The sequence below is a fragment of the Anas platyrhynchos genome, chromosome 2 (genome assembly GCF_047663525.1).
Source record: "Anas platyrhynchos isolate ZD024472 breed Pekin duck chromosome 2, IASCAAS_PekinDuck_T2T, whole genome shotgun sequence".
In the NCBI taxonomy this organism is placed as follows: domain Eukaryota; kingdom Metazoa; phylum Chordata; class Aves; order Anseriformes; family Anatidae; genus Anas; species Anas platyrhynchos.
This window is the reverse complement of record NC_092588.1, coordinates 40,904,431-40,914,647: the sequence shown is the minus strand read 5'-3', so window position 1 is coordinate 40,914,647 and position 10,217 is coordinate 40,904,431.

Below are 10,217 nucleotides of genomic sequence, written 5' to 3'. Positions count from 1 at the left end.
TTAAATATCAGAAAAAAAAAAAAAAAGTTTAACTAGTTGGTAAGCACTCTCATTATTAACATTTGTCCCATCTGTTCTGGCTTCACCTTCCAGCCATTGGATATTGCCATATCTTTGCTGATAGACTGAAAAAATGTTGTACTGCCAGTCTTCTCTCTCTGGGTACTTAAAGAATGTGATCAAATCATTGCTTCAGCTTTTCTTTGTTAAGCTAAAAAGATTGAATCTCTGGAGTCCTGCATCATCAAATGTCTGAATCATTCCTGTACTTGTCTTTGATGTCATTGTAGTTTGTCAGTGTTCTTAACATATTAACTTGAAATCTGATTATGCCTTCTAAGAGAAGATGCAGCACCACCAAACAGAATGATAATGGAAGTTCTCTGCTTGTATTTTCTGCTGTTGTTGCATATTTCTCCTTTTAAAAATCACAGAATCACATAAGGCTAACTGGGCACAGAATTCTCTAAAACCTATGTTCAGTTGATTGTCCTTTTCAGTGGTTCTGATTACCAGAGTAGAAGTCATTGTCTTTGTTCCCATGCATGATTTTACATTTCCTTATCTTCAAATACATTGCAACTGCTTGTGTCCATGTTACCATGTGATCTAGATAGCTCTGTATCAGTGAACTCTACCCTTTCTGTTATTTGCCTTTTCCCTAGCCTTTGCATCTTCTGTAATGACTTTGTTTTCGTCCAGAAGTGTTAAGCTGGAGGAGATAAGAATTGATCCTATAGAATCCCATTAAAAACACATGATTTCTTGTCAGCTTATGTCTAGATGGCCATGTTAGTCCCATGCTGAGCAGCATCCTGCTTATAAGCACGTGCCATGGCTTTTGGACTGGAATTGCATAGCCAACCTGACCTTTGGCTAGCTGGCAGAAAGTATGGGTGGCACGGGCTGGAAAGTACATTCAGTTGTGGAAATTAATGTGTTCTTTTTATATTACATTGACACTCTTTGCTATTATCATCCAGACTTGCAATGCCATCAAAAAATTGATCAGGTTAGTTGCCATGATCTAATATAAACACACATACGTTAGCATATCATTTCTGTTCTGAACATTTTTATTGACTGAGTCCTGCTATAGACATTGTTCTATTTTATCCAGCACTTTTATGAGGTTGGCAGGCTCTGTAGTATTGAAGTTATTATATTTATACTTTTTAATAGTGATGAAAACTGGATTTGTTTTTGTGTCCTGATTCTTCCACAGCGTTCTCTGACCTCCTGAAAATTGTTAGGTGTTCTGCAGAGTTCCTCTGCCACTTGTTCTTCAGGCTCATGGGTCCAGCCCATTGATCAAAAAATATCTAACTTTAGTAAGCTCTTTTTAAAAGCCTTAATTACCACTGAAATAAAATAGAATTTCATCAATCTTATGGCTTGACTGCATCTGATTATCCATATAAAAACAGTTTAATGAACTATTCATTTAATATTTCTGCTGTGCCCATATTATAACCAAGGATTTATAGCACTACCATTAGATTTCTATTATTCTTAGTTTACTGAAAAATCATTCTCAGTCTTTTCTTATCAGCGTTCAACAGTTCTTTTATTCCTGATTTTTATGACTGTCATTAGTTCTATCTTTTCTTTTTTCTTTTCTTTTCTTTTCTTTCCTTTTCTTTCCTTTTCTTTTTTCTTTTCTTTTCTTTTCTTTTCTTTTCTTTTCTTTTCTTTTCTTTTCTTTTCTTTTCTTTTCTTTTCTTTTCTTTTCTTTTCTTTTCTTTTCTTTTCTTTTCTTTTCTTTTCTTTTCTTTTCTTTTCTTTTCTTTTCCTTTTTCTTTTCCTTTCTTTTCCTTTCCTTTTCCTTTCCTTTCCTTTCCTTTCCTTTCCTTTCCTTTCCTTTCCTTTCCTTTCCTTTCCTTTCCTTTCCTTCCTTTCCTTTCCTTTCCTTTCCTTTCCTTTCCTTTCCTTTCCTTTCCTTTCCTTTCCTTTCCTTTCCTTTCCTTTCCTTTCCTTTCCTTTCCTTTCCTTTCCTTTCCTTTCCTTTCCTTTCCTTTCCTTTCCTTTCCTTTCCTTTCCTTTCCTTTCCTTCCTTTCCTTTCCTTTCCTTTCCTTTCCTTTCCTTTCCTTTCCTTTCCTTTCCTTTCCTTTCCTTTCCTTTCCTTTCCTTTCCTTTCCTTTCCTTTCCTTTCCTTTCCTTTCCTTTCCTTTCCTTTCCTTTCCTTTCCTTTCCTTTCCTTTCCTTTCCTTTCCTTTCCTTTCTTTCTTTTCTTTTCTTTTCTTTTCTTTTCTTTTCTTTCTTTTCTTTTCTTTTTCTTTTCTTTTCTTTTCTTTTCTTTTCTTTTCTTTTCTTTTCTTTTCTTTTCTTTTCTTTTCTTTTTTTCTTTTCTCTCTATCAGATTGTGGCTTCTTGAGCAACTGTCTCATTTCCTAATAATTGTGCTTTTTGTTTAAATATTTTCTTCCAACTAGTTTCACCAAACTGTATTTAGCTCTCTGACCCTTTAAAGTAGCTGATACATAGATGCACCTCTAAATGCATGTGTGTGTATATGTATAGTTAAGTATATGTATATGTGCAGAGGACTGTTTTGTGTTTCCTTTGGCAACATAAAATATGTCTCCAACAAGCTTCATCTGTACCTTCTGTTTGATCTTTAATTTCCAAACATAAATGTCATAACACTGAACCCTATTTATGTTACCGCTAAGGGCAATGTAATGAGTATAATCTAAAAAACTTTTGGTTTTGAGGTCTAGAAATAACAAAGCCCATATATGTTGTCCATATTGTATATCTCAGCTCTCATTATTGGTAATGCTTGCTAGACACACTTAAGATTTCTGAACACTCCCACAAGATTTTGTAACCCATCTTTTCTGAACTGCAGGACCAATTTTACAACCTCCCTCTTGATGATGAGTACAATTTAGAGGAGAGTGGATAACACTGAAGGAGACCTGTAGCCTCTTCATTTGCATCCTTGATTTGCTCAAGGCTTAGGCAATAACCTCAGTCAAGAACGGTGCTGGGAGTCTCGAAGGAAGCTGAGTAATAAGAAAACTACTTGAGCTTAGAAAGAACTAGGTGAACTGTAGTGAAGATCATGTTCCTGTTTCTTTGAATCAGTAGATAGCACCCTATAGTTTGACACAGCTGTACACTGCTGAAAGGCTTTTTCATCTTGATGAGATACATATTCAGTCATATGCAGTATCTCCCCTCTGTTACAGAAGAATCGTTCATCTGCCTGGGAAAGCAGAGGAACAGCTCTCCCTCTGGGCAGATCTGAGTGAAAAGCCCTCCACACTTAGCCTGGCATCCAATCTGAATCTGCTTGAGGGCATGGGGATTTGGCAATTGCTCAGCCAATTTAGGATCACAGAATGCATGATATTCTGACTTAGCCATCCACCTGAGCTAACTAAGGAAGAGAAATTGGGAAATATCTCTACTTGCCTTATTAGGTTAGTTATTAGTTCAGAACAGCAAAAAACAAACAAATAAAAAAACAAGGATCATAGTGTTTTATTTTCAAGCAATGTAAGTCCTTTCTAAGAGCATAAATGAAGAGATGTTGTAGGAAATGTTTATTAACAGAAGAATATTGGGAAAGTAGAAAATGTCATCCTCTGCAACAAATGCCTGACCTCTTTGGAACATTTTAATCAGATGGCTGCATTTTCACCTTTACTTATTTAGTTAATACACTTAGCACTTAGACAACAACAAGGGAACCTTGATTTTTTTTTTTTTTTTCATTGTGTAGATCATAGATATTTGTTGCATCTGTTTCCTGTTAAGGAAGCTTAGTGCTGCCTTTTGTCCAGCAGGTGGAAGACTTGCTGCAGTTCAGCAGTCTGTACGTAAATGTTTTAAAAAGAATACATTTTTTTTTAGGCCATGTTATTAAATACAGATTTTAACTGATATGTTGTTTGCAATGACTCTGTTAGTCAAGGAAATATAGTGGTAGAGTAAAAGAGAAAACTATCCCTGCACTAGAAAATTTTAAACCTTAACAACTGCATCTGAGAGATGCCACTAAGGTAAATCCCAGCACTAGAAATAGCTGCACTAGGCCTGCTGGGTTTTGTTCTATATTCACATTATCATCATAGTTTTAAAAAGTATTTCCCCTTGAGTTCAAGGAACATACAAAGCACTGCATTTAGGAGATTTAGAGAGAATTAAAGTTCATTGGGAAAGTAATATTAGTATTTGCACTTTTCATCAGGGAAAATATCTGTGAAAACATTAGAGAGATCTCAGTCCCAAGCAAGCAGAGAAGGCTGTAGGACTTACTGTGACTTATATGCAACAGAGCTGACAAGATACTGCTTCTGAGCCTGTGACCTGCATTACACAGACTGTTGTGATATGTAGATATGTAGATCATGTAGAATGCATCTAGAGATATATGATACAGGTAGAAAGAGAAGTTGCTAGTTCTCTTTTATAAATAATTGATCTGTGTGAAAAAATTTGTTTGCATGAAGGAGCTAAGAATTACTTTAAATCATGTGTAATACATATTGCACACATAAAAGTGAACGAATATGTAGAGAGGTGAAAGATCTGAAGTGATTCTTTTTCTAGGCACCCGTTAAACATTTTTGTGTGATTGGTATAAGTTACAGTAAAAGATTGCAAAGGGTTAAAACTGTGTGCTAGACAGATAGCTGTTTTGCCAAATTAAACCTTAGCAGTTACACAAATAGGTTAGTCTTCATCATTTCTAACCAGTGAAAAAATGAAATTCATTAAGTTTCTCTACTGAATGAAAGAAATACATTTCAGTGTTATCGTCTTGTGTCTTTGAAGAGCCTGAATAAGTCATTGAATGTAATCCTGGGACAATTACACAGTCTTCTTTTCAGCCCTCATGCTGCCACTGTAAGACTTTTTTTTTTTTTTTTTTTTTTGTCCTTCTGTCTGCTATTGACAAACACAGCTGATTTTTAAATCCCACAATTCTAAATACTTCCTCAGGTCATGTTTCTGTCTGTTGAAAAGCAAATGTGTATCTCTGCCTTTCATGTACCATTGGAGTGGTCGAGCACTGGGCTTGGACATCTCATGGAAGTCTTTGGTGTTGGGCAGAGTACTGCAATGAGAATGAAGAAATAATTAAGTTGATGGACTTACTAATGTATGTATATTTTGGAGTACTAAAATATAAGAATACGGTAAAACTTGTGAACTTCATCTAGTTGCAGAGCTCAATGCCTTTCTTTGCTTCATTGACTTGGTGACTTGGCCTAGAGATAATACTGCCAGCAAGATTTTCATTTATTAGTTAGGGTATGGTTATTTGGGAGATGAGTGCTGATTTCAAGTGGACAAACAAATACTACAGAATGGGATTTAGGGTAACAATGACATGGTAAGTGTCTTGGAAGGCTGTTTTTTAGAAAGCAGGAGATAAAAATTATATATTTCCATTAGACTGATGAGCTTGGCTAAAATTGTAGGACTGTCTGGCAAAAGGTAGGGTGTGAAATTTTGTGGTAACTCAAGAAAATATACTTGTTTGCCAAGCCTGAATGTTTTTGTCAGATGAATGTCTGCAGACATTACTCTTGAGAAAATTCAGAAGTAAGATTAATGAGTTTCCCAACTGAATGTCCTGGCTACAAGCTAGATGTTTTTTCAACTTATGCAAGTTATCCATAAGTCCAATCTAAATTTTCAGTGACTGTGTGCCTAAAACTGTTGTGTCTGTTCTGTTCTGTGAATGCTATTCTTTGCTCAAAAAGACCCCAAACCAAAATCAAAGCAAACAAACAAAAAACAACAAAAAGATTTTGGTCCTTTATTTTTTGCTGTCCAAAGGTAGTGAAAATGGTGAAAATTTATGTATAATCAAGTAGAATATCTTAAGCAATGCTCCTAGCATTTTATTTATCAGCAAAAAGAGAGAAGAGGAGCAGTTTGTTTTTGTAGAACAGAAAACATGGGGTTAATTATTTCAATGGGTTGCTGCTGTTAGTTTTGTCACTGGACACATACATTCTTGCAGCTACAAGTTTCTTATGTCATGTTACTGATCTCACTACTTAGAAAGGGTAAGAGTCCTATTACTTAGAGGATAGCAACAGCATACTATAAGGGTGATGCTAATATTAATTTTGAAATCTTTGTAAATCCACACTTAACATTGTAGTGACAAAGAAGAGACATTCTAAAGCCATATATAACATGTCAAGTTTTATGGGACTTGAAATAATAAATTTAAATATTTTTGGTTTAGGTGTAATCTTTTAGAAGCAGATTTCTCCCACAGCTCTGGAAGTCTGGGCCGTCTGGGCCCATCTTAATTTTTCTCTTCTTTTTACTTCATTGTGATATAGCAGAACCTTCAGAGCATAATTAACACATCTATTTTTGGTGGCGTACTTTTACAGGATTGTAGAAACAGTCTGTCTTATATAGCTGCCTACACCGCAGAGTGAGCCAGAAAACTTTTTAAGTAAACAAAACACAACTGTACAATTTAAGAGAATATCTGTGAAGATGAAATACCACTGTAATCAAATAACCTTCCTTTCCTTGTTGGTCTGCCTTCATCTTACTCATTTTTGAAATGTCCTTCATGACTGAGATTTGAGATATGTTATCTGACACGCGACCACGTAGCTGTGATTATGTACCTCACTGTCGACTTTTAGTGGAGCTGCAGACCTAGGAGAACCTGGAGGAGGGTGGTGAGGGACAGTGAGCCCTGATACTGCCCTCAAGGCCATAACGTTGAATGGCCTTGCAATACTTTATTCCTATTTTTTATGGTTTCATTCAGTAGCAGTTCTTAGGGTGGAGCTTGTTCAAAACACATGGGAAGAATTAGATTTAGATATGATCTTCAAAACTCTCTGGAAATTTTGGAATAAGGAAGAACACAGAACAATTCACTGTCTTTTGGTAATATACTGAAAAAGCACAGGTTTCTTCTGGAAGAAAATAGATGCTTTATGAGACTTGCACCCTAATTGCAAGAGATAATTTGCAAGGTGTTAAAAGTGTCACTGACTTTCTTATCTTGTGTCATTTTATAATTCATGTCAGCAAGCAGGTGCTGCTGCATATGGTATGTACCAGAATGCAGTATATCAACAGGATGACTTGCTGTATCAGTTGCTAAATGGGAAGTGTTTGGGGGCTGAAGCCTGATAAGGTTGTTGAGAAACTCCATGGAGTTTTTTAACTGTGAAACTGGTGTAACTATGCTTGAAAATCTTGTCTTTTTTTGAAATTATAGATTACAAAAACTGTGAATGTGTTTCTAATATCAGATTATTCTAATATAAGGCATCAGACATAAACGCTTTAATAATACCTTTTGTAAGACATACATTCAGAAGATTGTAAAAATATCTGAAGGAATATTTTCTTGTTAAAGAACCTTGGTTAATTGAAATATAAATATTCACTAAAATAATGCAATAACAGTCTGGCAAAAAGTGCTTTTGTCAAGTGCTTGTCCATATATGGATTCACACTGGGCCTAATTCCTTTTTACAGATTTTGAGCCCAATTTGTTGTGCCCTCACAGTACTCAGAGCTTGCACACACTCTGCTCTCTCTCCTGTACGTTCATTAAGTACATTCAACAAGCTATTTGGATAAACCTACTGATGACCAAATTACTATGCCAAGAGACAATTCCTGTATAGACAAAAATATAGAGGAACTGTCCTCAGTGGGAGAGGACTTGGCTCAGCAAATGTTATGCACCTCTCCTCACATGCATTAGCTGAGCGCCCTGAAGGGACAGATCTATCAAAGACCTTTAAGACCATCAAGGGACTTCTGCATTGCTATGTCTGGTGTAAGAGGTAGAAGTTAGTTGTGACATTAACCTTGCCTTGATGATGAGGGAGATGAAAAGCTGTCTTTCACCTCTGGGTGGCACTGCTGAAAAATGATTCTGTGTGCTTTAAGGATCTTTGCTGAGGCTGTCCATCACGCACAACAGTTAATCCGTTAAGTAAGGGAAGAGAAGCCATCTCGTGAAGGGCTCTGCTGTGGTCCTGAACTACAGGAACACAGCTCCAGGGTTTTATCACTTTGTGTCCATTTTCCATATCCTAGAATATCAGCTTACTGTTTTTCAGAATACCTATTATTGGTACTCTGATTGTTTTTCTGAACACTTAATAAAGATTTTCACATAGTTTTTACATGAAACATTTATACCAAGTTATGCCTACCCAATGAAAAACTGTAGAGGGAAAGTCAGAATAGGAAATTTCATTGGATCTATATCTGGACCTATCCCAGATATATACTGGATCAAACATTATTCTCTTCCACTTGCAAGAAGATTGTAGTTTTGCCATCTTCAAGATTCTTTAATACTGTAGATTAGTGGTAGGACCCGAGGGAACAGCATGGAGCTGGGACAGGGGAGGGTCAGGCTGGGTGTTAGGAAAAGGTTAAGAGAGTGGTCAGGCCCTGGAACAGGCTCCCAGAGCAGTGGTGATGGCACTGAGCCTGCCGGAGTTAAAGAAGTGCTTGGACAATGCTCTCAGAAGGGAGGCAGGAGTTGGACTCAGTAATCCTTGTGGGTTCCTTCCAACTTGGGATATTCTGTGATTCTATAAAATTATCATCCTAAAATCACGATATTAAAAATAGGGTTTTCTGTGTTTCTTTTTATTTGTTACAAGTTTTCAAGGCATTTTGAAGTTAGTCTCTTCAGAACCGTCTGAGTGACCATGATAACTGGGGATATACTTAATGGAAGATAGGGCTCACACAGTAACAGATTTTATGGAAGTTACGCCAGGGGAGCTTTAGGTTAGATGTTAGGAAGAATTTCTTTACTGAAAGGGTTGTGAGGCACTGGAACGGGCTGCCCAGGGAGGTGGTGGAGTCACCATCCCTGGAAGTCTTCAAAAGACGTTTAGATGTAGAGCTTAGGGATATGGTTTAGTGGGGACTGTTAGTGTTAGGTTAGAGGTTGGACTCGATGATCTTGAGGTCTCTTCCAACCTAGAAATTCTGTGATTCTGTGATACCCTAGGCTAGGAAACTCCTGAGAAAATTGAGACGACTGGTGGTGTTGCCTAGACACAGGTTGTATATACACCATTTCCCATTGCCTCTTGCCTTCTCTAAGTCCAGCTCAACAGAAGGTCCTTTCTGTTTAAACAGAAGAAAAACTGGGGCAGGTGCAGAATTATGGTGTTACGTAGATTCTGCAGTCATTTACTTAGGTTGGGTAGAGGCTACTTTATTCTTCTATTTGAAATAATGTCGTACAGACTCCTTAATCCCATGCAGATGTAGGATGTAGGAGTAAATGTGGAGAGGATCAGATATACACTGCTGGAAAGAGGAATCCCTGCTCTATTTGAAAATAAAATCTTATAAGCAGAGCCTGCTAGCTATCATCCTACTTATTTACTTTATTTACTTATTTACTTTATTTACTTAATGTTGGAACTTATTTTTAAATTTTTCATTTAGCTTTAATTTCATTTTGCATTAATTTACTCTCTGCTTCTCTGAATTTTGTCTTCTGGTGCTGGGAAGAAGACCTGCAAAGAGTATTGAAGAGAAGAAAAAATTCCTCATGAATTGGCCAGGATATAATTCTTTGGCACTTTGCTTTTCAAAGCTAGTTTCTATTTCAGACTAGTAGTTTGTTCATCTACATACTAAAATATGAATATATTATGTGTTGTATTTTAGGCATTGTGTTATGCCCTGATTCACCAGAGCATCATTCCATTTTAATGTAACTGCAGTAATTTAAATGAAACAATATTCTAAACTGCAGTGCTTCTCAGTAAGGTTCCCAGTAATACCTTATTGCATTTGTCATGTACTTCAAAATGAGTAATATAACACAGGTTTTTTGTTATATAATTTGATAATTTGGATAGATTCTTTGGCCTGGACTCTTGATTTGGAACTGCTTCTAAACTCTCCTAAATCTGGTCTTGGATCTCCACAGCTTCTGAACCTTAAGCAAGTTCCATTTTCTTGAAACAGCAAAACCTCTTACCTTGTATCCAATTTAAGCAAACAAATTGGTGCAACTGTGGTCAGGGAATACAATGTTTCTCTCAGTCACTGTATCCTCAAATACTTTTCCTCTCTGGTTCATTAATCTCTGCCTTTTTTGTTACATTTAATACAGCTAACACAGCAATTTCTTGTGAAAATACTATAACGGTTCATTAACTAATGTTTGCAAAATATTTTGCATGCTGTCTTTGCTAGTGTAATTGATCTATCTTGGTAATAA